Genomic DNA, 10,338 nt, shown 5'->3' on the forward strand with positions numbered 1-10,338 from the left:
TTGTAATAATCTGCTGTTGAGGACACTACTATGTCAATTACTCTATTATAGTGTCCTGCTCCCTCTACATTTCTCCTGGACACTATAATTGGATACATAACAAGGTCATAGTATCAAAGGTAACAAGAACAGTATAGAACAAAAAAGGTACAGGAACTGCTTTACCTCAAGATCAGGCTTGGTACACCGGCAGCTATCATAGAGGCACCAAAGTCACCAGGGGAACAAAAACATATGAGAGCCCCGCATTGGGACTTGATCCCCTGAATGTGGATTACATTACCTTTTCAAAGTTTCACCACATTCCAACTTCCAAATGCCTGTAAAATCTTTGCTTTTATATCAGTGCTACTGCTGGTATGTACCCTATGTTTAGTAAAATTCAAGACTATAGCTTTAACATTAGGAATGAGAAAGTATATATGTCAATCACCTGCCTGATTTATGAGCTTTTATCATAACTTTTAAGTTCCAGGATCAGAGGGATGTTCAGGTTCAGTCTGAAGACTCTAGCAGTGAATGAGCTCATTGGTTGTTGGTTAGTGTGGTCCCCATAAGCTTTGATGGATCTCGGTCTCAACAACCCACATCTTTTGCTTACCCCGCAGGACACAGATTTCAAGGAGTTCATTTCTGCAGGGATGAATGGCTGAGCATGGATTTCACTCTGATCCCTCTTGGGGAAAGTCTACAGAGAGCCCCACTCTCTGGAAGCAAAGGGTGGCTGTTGCAAGACCATCTTACATTTCAATTGTAAGCTGTAACTGGGCATCTAGACTGGTTGCTAGGCTGTTCTGTAGTAGAAGGCTGAGGGACTGGGTCAATCTCAGTCCTTGCTGGACTGGGGGAGGAGTGCTCACTCTCCCGAGAAGGCCAGAGCTGGATCTGATTCAGTCTCTTTTCCAACTTCTCCCGGTGCACCCTGGCAGGTAGTCTAGATGTTTGATTATGGCTTATGATGGAAATGGCTGTGCTTCTTCCAACTGTAAATCCTTTCTTCCTGGGAATACGGAGTGTTGATCTTGGAATGGTTCTTAGTTTTTCTTGGTTAGAGTATGAGCACCATAATACAGTCGACAAACTCTTTGATCAGGCCAAAATCAACGTGCCCTATTCTTGGGTCCGACTTGAGGCACTGAGCTTTTGAAACCAGGGTTTGAGCAGGCATAGAAACAAGAAAAAGGGCCAGGAGCAGACCAAAAGGGGGGGGGGGGGGCGGGTGTGAAAGGAAGATAAGTAGGTGGGAGGATGGGTGAATATGGGAAGTGGAAGAATAGAATTTTGGGAAGACGGATAAATGTAACAATACCGAATAAGATTTTAATATAATTTTTTCAAAATTTTGATAATAGAAGAATTTAAAATAAATAAACGTCTGTGAAAATACAATAATGATGTTAAACTGAAAAGGAGACATTGAACGTAAAGTTGAATAAGTCGCTCGACAATGTTTGCTGAATTTGGGAAAAAAAGACTTGAGGCACTGGGTCAGGATGCCTTCTCCCCTAAGGGGAAAAGGTATGACACATGCCATTCCCACACAAATGGGTTTAAACTTCACTAATTTAAAATAATAAATGGTTTTTCAATGAAAACTACTCATTAATGTCCAAGTATAGTGTAGCCAGTAGCTGGCTAAATTGCTCTTTGTGGTCCCAACAGAGCAGAGTTCAGATACAAAACACATAGATTCCTTGCTGCCCATTTGCTAGAGCAGCCTTTCGATGGGACCCCCTCCCAAAGCCCACTGTAGCATTATATACAATTCTGTTAACTACTCATTTGCTGCTCATTTTATATGCCCACCTGGTTGCAGTGTAGAATGCATTGCCAGTGATTTCCCCTTGCACATATGCATTTTGTGTTTTGTATACATTGCCATTAATCCCCCCTCTGCTGCTCGTTTTATATGTGTAGAATGCATTGCGAATGAGGCCATTTTGATGGTTAGATACAATTGCTTTCTCTTTGTATTGATGCCTGTTTAAAAAGTGTTGCACTCACTTGATAAATGTTTCAAACAGGCATAAACACAAAGAGAAACTCAATGTTTCTTACCATGAAAATGGCCACCACATCCCAGTGCACAACATTGTTGCATCACGACTCCAACCTACACGTTTTTGTCATCAACGATATACTACACCATGATATGCCCTTTCATTCCACCATACCGCTATGAGAACAATATGGATATTGTGGGGAGTGGAGGAGTATCTTATTAAGTAGAAGCCTGGGATTCCGCTCCAGTGACACCATTCCAGAACTACTTTGAAAAGGCTTGTTTGATCTTCCTTGGTGTGGGTTCACACTGAGAGGCAGTGTGAATCGGGTTATGGTGACCACTCTTTTATGGACACATTTGCCTATCAATCGCCACTTTCCAAGTTTTATTTTGAAGTGGGATTGGGAATGTTTTTATTAGATTAAAAAATTGTGCAGTTTGAAAGGTGTTTGTCACAGGGTGACACTGCGAACACACCAGTAATAATGTGCCAACATCCCGATACCGAATTACGGAAAGAAAATTCTAATGTTTTGTGGAATAGATACTATATCTAAGAGGTAACAAAGATGTATTTTTTTTTTTTTTCACAGAGTAGCAAAGATTAGACAATTGCATGTGCAAAACAGGGAAAAAGATAAAAAAATAGTACTAATATGGCCTACACAGAACTAAATCTGACATCCTCCAATAAGACTCATAATTATACGATACTAGACATGTGCATGCATTTTCGTCCGAATTTCAGCTATTTTCGTTTTCACAAACGATAGCGAAAGCACAGAATCCGAAAAACGAAAGATCCGACATAAATAAATGCTTTATTTCTGTTTTCATTGTTACAACAGTTCGATATAGAATAGGAGATTCGACGTGACTGACCATAACAATCTGTGTCTAGAACCTGTGGTCGAATGTGCCTAACCTTACCTCTATTAGTCCAAGATTATTTAGAGAAAATATACGACAGAGAAAAAAGATTTGACAGAGAAGATTCTGCAAGTTACTGTCCTAAAAAGTGTTTGGGGACCCGGGTCCTGCCCCAGGGGACATGTATCAATGCAAAAAAAAGTTTCAAAAACGGCCATTTTTTCGGGAGCAGTGATTTTAATAATGATTAAAGTGAAACAATAAAAGTGTAATATTGCTTTAAATTTCGTAGTGGGGGAGGGTGTCTATAGTATGCCTGTGAAGGGGCGCATGTTTCTGGTGCTTAGAACTGTCCCTGCACAAAGTGTCATTTATGCAGGAAAAAAATTCTTTTTTAATCCCTCGCTGCTATTATGAATTTTTGGCTCCGTAATACAGAGAACACTCATTGAAAGTCATTGATAAAAAAATAAAAAAAAAAGTGTGGGGGTCCCCCAAATTCAATTACCAGGCCCTTCAGGTCTGGTATGGATATTAAGGGGAGCCCCGCGTCAAATTAAAAAATAAAAATCCCTAAAAATCCCAGACCCTTTATCCGAGCATGCAACCTGGCAGGCCGCAGGAAAAGAGGGGGGGTCGAGAGCGGCCCCCCCCTCCCTCCTGAACCGTACCAGGCCACATGCCCTCAACATTGGGAAGATGCTTTGGGGGTCTGTGACCCCTCAAAGCACCTTGTCCCTATGTTGATGTGGAGAAGGGCCTCATCCCCACAACCCTGGCCGGTGGTTGTGGTGGTCTGCGGGCGGGGGGCTTATCAGAATCTGGAAGCCCCCTTTAACAAGGGGACCCCCAGATCCCACCCCCCCTGTTTGAACTGGTAAGGGGGTACAAAAGTACCCCTACCATTTCACAAAGAAAGTGTAAAAAATTGTTAAATAAGACAAACACACTTTTGAAAAATTCCTTTATTAAAAAAAAATAAAAAAAAGATTCCAGTTGTGGTAATCCACCCTTGCATCAGAGGGGGGCGGCGGTCGGGTGATGGGTGGCCCCGCCCTCCGCATATAACAAATGTCAGGCTGCCGGAATCCCTGCAGTGTCTCCTCCGTGGAGACAGACGATGGATGGATTCAGATGAGCCATCGCTGGACCTCGGAGAGATGATCGTCCGTCGCTGGATAGCAAGAGTGGATTACCACGCTGGATTTTTTTTTTTTTTTAATAAAGGAATTTTTCAAAAGTGTTTGTCTTATTTGACTATTTTTTTTACACTTTCTTTGTCAAATGATAGGGGTACTTTTGTACCCCCTTACCATTTCAAAATGGGGGAGGCGGGATCTGGGGGTCCCCTTGTTAAAGGGGGCTTCCAGATTCTGATAAGCCCCCTGCCCGCAGACCCCCACAACCACCAGCCAGGGTTGTCGGGATGAGGCCCTTTTCCGCATCAACATGGGGACAAGGTGCTTTGAGGGGTCACAGACCCCAAAGCATCGTCCCAATGTTGAGGGCATGTGGCCTGGTATGGTTCAGGAGGGAGGGGGCCACTCTCTTGTCCCCCCCTCTTTTCCTGTGGCCTGCCAGCTTGCGTGCTCGGATAAAGGGTCTGGTATGGATTTTTAGGGGGACCCCACGTCAATTTTCTTTTAAATTTGACGCGGGGTTCCCCTTAATATCCACACCAGACCTGAAGGGCATGGTAATTGAATTTGGGGCACCCCCACGGTTTTTTTTTTATTTTTTTTTTTTTTTATCAAGGACTTTCAATTGGTGTTCTCTGTATTAGGTAGCCGGCAATTCATAGCTGCGAGTGATTTTAAAGGAATTTTTTTCCTGCATAAATGACACTTTGTGCAGGGACAGTTCTAAGCACCAGAAACATGCGCCCCTTCACAGGCATACTATAGACACCCCCCCCCCCTACGAAATTTAAAGGAATATTACACTTTTATTTTTTCACTTTAATCATTATTAAAATCACTGCTCCTGAAAAAACGGCAGTTTTTAAAACTTTTTTTTTTTTTGCATTGATACATGTCCCCTGAGGCAGGACCAAGGTCCCCAAACACTTTTTAGGACAGTAACTTGCATATTAGCCTTTAAAATTAGCACTTTAGAATTTGAACGTTGGAGTCCCATATACTTTAATAGGGTTCTAAAGTTCACACGAAGTATGCTATATACTAGCTCCGCCGAATCTTCTTTATACATTCGACAGACACCATAAGCCTTCAAAGACAGATTCGACCATAATTCATGTGGATTTTTGGACTAATACAATTTTTGAACGAAAAACTAAATAAATAAACTAATTTCGGGAGTAACTAAATAAATTTTTGCGGTAGAAAACAAAATTCTGAAACGAAATGTTTTACTCTGCACATGTCTATACGATACTGAGATGTAATACAAAACCAATGGTTTTAACGGTGAATATAAAAAGTGAATTAAAGATATGTTGAGTCTTGCCCCGGGGGTAATGTCAGGCGTGTAGGTCCAGTTTTAGTTGGCATGGTGGCTCGACATGTTCCGCGCTTAAATTAGTGCTTCTTCAGGATTAGTTCACTCGTAGGGTTGTAAGCAGCCAAAAATACAAATAATTGTCAGCTTGCTGGTAAGCGCCGTAGGTGCAGTGGTGTTGAGCACGAAGAAGGAACTGGTTGCGGTTTGTCTCTCTGCTCTTACAGGAGATTACAGTGTATATGAAGACTGCTTTTGGCTTATCTGACTTGATTGCCAATTATATTCTACTATGACCCGATTGGACCTTTGTTGAATTTCATTCCTGTGAGATGGGCTATATGTCAGTGTAGACCTGCATCTGATCCACCTCCTTTGAAATTAATTCAGTGCTATTGACTTGCTTACCAGCAAGCTGACAATTATTTGTATTTTTGGCTGCTTACAACCCTACGAGTGAACCGCTCCTGAAGAAGCGCTAATTTCAGCGTGGAACATGTCGAGCCACCATGCCAACTAAAACTGGACCTACACGCCTGACATTACCCCCGGGGCAAGACTCAACATATCTTTAATTCACTTTTTATATTCACCGTTAAAACCATTGGTTTTGTATTGCATCTCTGTATCGTATATTTAATTATGAGTCTTATTTGGAGGATGTCATATTTAGTTCTGTGTAGGCCATATTAGTACTATTTTTTAAATCTTTTTTTTCCTTGTTTTGCACATGCAATTGTCTAATCTTTGCTACTCTCTGAAAAATAAATAAAAAAATCTTTAACTCTTAGATATAGTATCTATGTGCCTTTCAAAGTCCACAAAATATTATAATTTTCTTTCAGTAATGTTTTTATATGGACTGATTACGACTGTATAAATCGGATATTATAATCAGATTTTTGGTTCCAAGTGGAAAAATGGAAAACTACAGTACTTTTTCATTTTTTTTGTTGGACATGGATGGATTTGAAGACAAGCCGATATAAATCTATAGACTTCAAGCTTTTGACAGATCTGTAAGGGAAATGGACAGGCTGACCTGATTGCAAATCCTGTGTGAAAAGAACCTATCTTCTTCCAGTTAATCTTTGAGTGTGCGTCTGATTTTAAAAACCAGTAAACTGTACCATGAAAACTTTCATCTCATTTATGTTGTCTAGTTGGGTTTTTGTCTTTTTTATTTTTTTTTTTTTTTTTTTTTTTATGTACATTTATACTATGTTAATGGAAAAATGTAATAAATAGAAAGTAGGTTTGGCTGCAGAAGTATAAAATAAGGACTATGTTTCTAAATGTCTCATCTCTAACCTTATTTCTCTTGTTTTGTTTGTTTCAAGTCTGCTCAACTGGACTAGAAGTGTTGGTGTATCGGCAAGGTTGAGGTGAACGGCGTTCAACCCAAAGATGTCATCAATTCTTCTGATTTCCTTTGCAATTTTTTTCCGTGATGAGCATCATGCAGAAGCCCCTTTAATGATCACTTCAAAGACTGTTCTCTACCTTTTGTTTGAAATCTAGAATAAATATCATTGTACAAAGCTAAATAAATGTTGACCTGATTTTTAAATCTAAGTAATGTCTTTCAATCGCTCCCATACCATGTATTTTTTTTTTTTAAACCTGATTTTGGTGAGTAGTTTACTTTTATTTGGTTTAACCATTAAACCTATGTTTGACGTCATATGACATTCTTAGTTTGAAGTGGAGATAGCTGAATGATGCCTGCAGTTACAGGCATCCAGATTGCTTTTACTTTACAGGGAATGGCCGACTGTAAAAAAAAATAAATAAATAAGATATATATATATATAGAGAGATATAGATCTATATATATATATATAGATATATATATATAGATATATATAAATGGGCTTCTCCTGGGTTTCCTGGCCATCTCTATGACCCTTGGAGGCTGGGAGTGGTGCCATGGCGTTACTTCCGGTGCCGGCAGATGTAAGCACTGTCGAGTTTTTTTGCTGGGAAGCCTGAACTCATTTTCTTTTTTCCAGCTTAGAGGAGAGATGTGGGGACTTGTAGACCCCAGATCTCTCCATAAAAGCCCTATTCTTATTACTAATAGTAAACAAAAATTTTTTTTAAGGGATAGTGTAAAAAAAATTGAAAGCCCATCCCCTCGTGCTTGCACTCAGAAGCGAACAAATGGGCGGTTTGAACACCAGGTACATGACCAGCTATGTGAGGTATCACTGCAAACTTTTGAGTGAGAGCAATAATTCTAGCACAAGAACTCCAACGTAAAACTGGTAGCCTTAAAAAAAAAAAAAAAAAAAAAATTAAAGCATCATCTATGGACATTTTTAAGTACCAAAGTTTGGTGCCATTCCATGGGTGTGCACAATGTTAAAGCGTGATAGGTCAGGTATATATTTACTTTGCTTAACCTCTTCTTTCACATTATACAAAAAAAAAAAAAGGGCTAACTTTAGTGTTTAATTCATGAAAGTGTTTAAAAAATTGCTGTGCAAATACCGTGTGACATAAAAAATGTCAACAACCACCGTTTTTATTGCCTAGGGTCTCTGCTAAAAAATATATATAATGTTTGGGGGTTCTGAGTAATTTTCTAGCAAAAAATCTCTAATGTTCAAAGTGCACTACATTGTGGCCTCATCATACAGACAGGCTCCCCAAGTCGGTGTTTACAAAACAAAAAGAGCTTGCAGGGAAAATCAATTTACCGATGTGCTCAGGTTTCAGTAGTTACACTGGGATGATGTCTGCGCCTACAGCCATCATCTCGGTATGAATCTTTTCAGAAGTGATTTGATTGACTAATTAGCCACTCTATCACTTCTGCGGCCCCAGAAGGGGGTACCCCCTCCCAAAACCAATGCCTTTCCTGGACTATATATATAGATATATTCTCAGAGAGAGATATAGAGAGACAGAGATATAGAGAGACAGAGATATAGAGAGACAGAGATATAGAGAGACAGAGATATAGAGAGACAGAGATATAGAGAGACAGAGATATAGAGAGACAGAGATATAGAGAGACAGAGATATAGAGAGACAGAGATATAGAGAGACAGAGATATAGAGAGACAGAGATATAGAGAGACAGAGATATAGAGAGACAGAGACAGAGAGAGAGACAGAGACAGAGAGAGAGACAGAGACAGAGAGAGAGAGAGAGACAGAGAGAGAGAGAGAGACAGAGAGAGAGACAGAGACAGAGACAGAGACAGAGAGAGAGACAGAGACAGAGAGAGAGAGACAGAGAGAGAGACAGAGAGAGAGACAGAGAGAGAGACAGAGAGAGAGACAGAGAGAGAGACAGAGAGAGAGACAGAGAGAGAGACAGAGAGAGAGAGATATATAGAGACAGGGAGAGAGAGATATATAGAGATATAGAGAGAGAGAGATATTGAGAGAGATATAGAGAGAGAGATATTGAGAGAGATATAGAGAGATATAGAGAGAGATATAGAGAGATATAGAGAGAGAGATATAGAGAGAGAGATATAGAGAGAGAGATATAGAGAGAGAGATATAGAGAGAGAGATATAGAGAGAGAGATATAGAGAGATATATAGAGAGATATATAGAGAGATATATAGAGAGATATATAGAGAGATATATAGAGAGATATATAGAGAGATATATAGAGAGATATATAGAGAGATAGATAGAGAGATAGATAGAGAGATAGATAGAGAGAGATATATAGAGATAGATAGAGAGAGATATATATATATATATATATATATATATATATATATATATATATATATATATATATATATATATATATATATATATATATCCTCTATCTCTGTTTACTGATTAGAATTTTCGTGTTCGATTAATCGCTTTTTTTTTTTTTTTTTTTTTTTTTTAATCGATTGATCAACTAATTTTGATTAATTATAAAAGTACATACAGATCCAAATACTTATATCTGATCTCCTTGCATTGCAACTCTGCATTAGTCAGTGGTAAATGTGGTATACACTATATACAATCACCCGACACTAGTTTGTTTTCACAGTTCACACAAATATGTTTTAAATTCAAACTGTAGCACTGATGTAAGTAATTATTTTTTTCCACAGTAGCGTAACAATCCCTCCACCTCCGCTCAATCACTCTCACCTTATGGAATGGACCCCTGTGCAAACAGGTGGTCATGCAAGCGGGTATCAAAAGGGTTAACACGGACCATAAACTTCTCTCACATCTCCTTGGATCTCAGCAAGGACGCCAGGTCATGGGTAGAAAGAAAAGATCTAAGTGCTCACAGCTTAAGTATATGATTTGATTTTTGTGTTCAAATACAAACTACTCACATAAAGATGATAAAAACACAGCATGTAAAGCCGACAATTGTTGGTTCCATAGGGCAGCAGCTGGTGTAGTCATGCATAGCTCCTCCCCCCGTACGCATTGCGTTCAATCAGAACTTCAACATCACCAGACTTCTCCCCCCTTCCCTTTGTTAACAGACGGAGTCACTTGGAAGGGGGGAGGAGTCTGGTGACGTCAATGTCTGTGGCGTCACTGGATCTCTGACGGAACTCCCTGAAGAAGCTGGCGGAGAGGTGAGACCCAATCAAAAGAATTTTGATCAATCAAAAAAATTAATCGAGGAATTAATCTTTAATTTCCACAACCCTAATACACGCACACATGCCCCCAAAGAGTCACGGCAATGCAATTGATAAAATTGAAGGGATGATAAAAAAATAATACTAATAATGATGAGCACCAGCGGCAGCTCCCTTGGGAGTAGAAGCAATTACTCTGGAAGACAAATAGAGAAGGAGTCAAGGTGTGTCAATCTAAGTGCAGTACTTCAATGGGAATATGTAAAAGGTGGCCAAATGGCTACTCACAATTTCTCAAAAACCGGAAGTGGACCAGCATGAAACGCACAACTCAATGGAAACTGAGCAGCGGAAATTACCGTTATTTTTAGCGCTGTAGCGCCTGCAAAGTGCCCCAGTGTGAAAGGGGCCTGCGGCGGCTGGTCCGGAACCGGT

General features: G+C 39.7%; 1 long non-coding RNA gene across 2 annotated transcripts in view; it reads left to right on the forward strand.

The window, feature by feature from the left end:
• LOC143933119 (uncharacterized) overlaps nt 1-6,887 on the forward strand; it is a 30,664-nt gene extending 23,777 nt beyond the window's left edge. For both annotated transcript variants that reach the window (XR_013263017.1, XR_013263016.1), the window contains exon 5: nt 6,673-6,887. This is a non-coding gene — a long non-coding RNA (uncharacterized LOC143933119). The remainder of the gene's footprint in view (nt 1-6,672) is intronic.
• Nucleotides 6,888-10,338: the final 3,451 nt, after the last annotated feature.

Source organism: Lithobates pipiens, unplaced genomic scaffold (assembly GCF_037356315.1).
Source record: "Lithobates pipiens isolate NorthernLeopardFrog02 unplaced genomic scaffold, aLitPip1_a1.2 Scaffold_27, whole genome shotgun sequence".
NCBI classification, from domain to species: domain Eukaryota; kingdom Metazoa; phylum Chordata; class Amphibia; order Anura; family Ranidae; genus Lithobates; species Lithobates pipiens.